We start from the raw sequence: 859 nt of genomic DNA, 5'->3' as shown, positions 1-859 counted from the left end.
AGTTAAACATTGAGGAGTTTTCACCAAAATAATCAAAAACACTAATCATTCTGAAGTAAAGCCTATGAATACAGAAATTATAGCAAATGTATGGTACAGTGCACTGAAAACAGTGTAATTTGATTTGTATTGTGTCATATTTATGTTTTTAAACACGCCAGTTTCCCCCTCTGTACTTCGCCCTCAATTGCGAACCTAGCAGAGAGCTCTCATTATTTGTATGGGAGTAATCTCGCTACTCACTGCGAGTGTTGGTATGGAAAACCATGTCTTGACGGTCAAATATTTTTAAATCAGGGCCTTAGAGAGAACAATTTAAAATTAAAATTTTATGTCTGATCGTTCCTACCTCCCACCAGAGTGTAATTTCTTCTGCTGGCTTTATTTACATAGTTTTTCATCAGCCAATACTTAAGTAAAGACAATTTCAGTATAGGCGTGGATACCACAGGCAAATATATAAAGATATATATCACACTGTCCCTTTAAAGGTGAGTGGATACTTCATGAGTGGAATTGAGAAACACTAAAATTAAAGTGTAAATAGCGAATACAGTGTTAATCCTGCAATAGATAACTATCGGCTAGATTTGGAGTTTGGCGTTAGCCGTGAAAACCAGCGTTAGAGGCTCCTAACGCTGGTTTTAGGCTAACTCCGGTATTTGGAGTCACTCAAAAAAGGGTCTAACGCTCACTTTTCAGCCGCGACTTTTCCATACCGCAGATCCCCTTACGTCAATTGCGTATCCTATCTTTTCAATGGGATCTTTCTAACTCCGGTATTTAGAGTCGTGTCTGAAGTGAGCGTTAGAAATCTAACGACAAAACTCCAGCCGCAGAAAAGAGTCAGTAGTTAAGA

Source organism: Bombina bombina, chromosome 2, assembly GCF_027579735.1.
Source record: "Bombina bombina isolate aBomBom1 chromosome 2, aBomBom1.pri, whole genome shotgun sequence".
NCBI classification, from domain to species: Eukaryota; Metazoa; Chordata; class Amphibia; order Anura; family Bombinatoridae; genus Bombina; species Bombina bombina.
Note: the sequence above shows the minus strand (reverse complement) of the source record.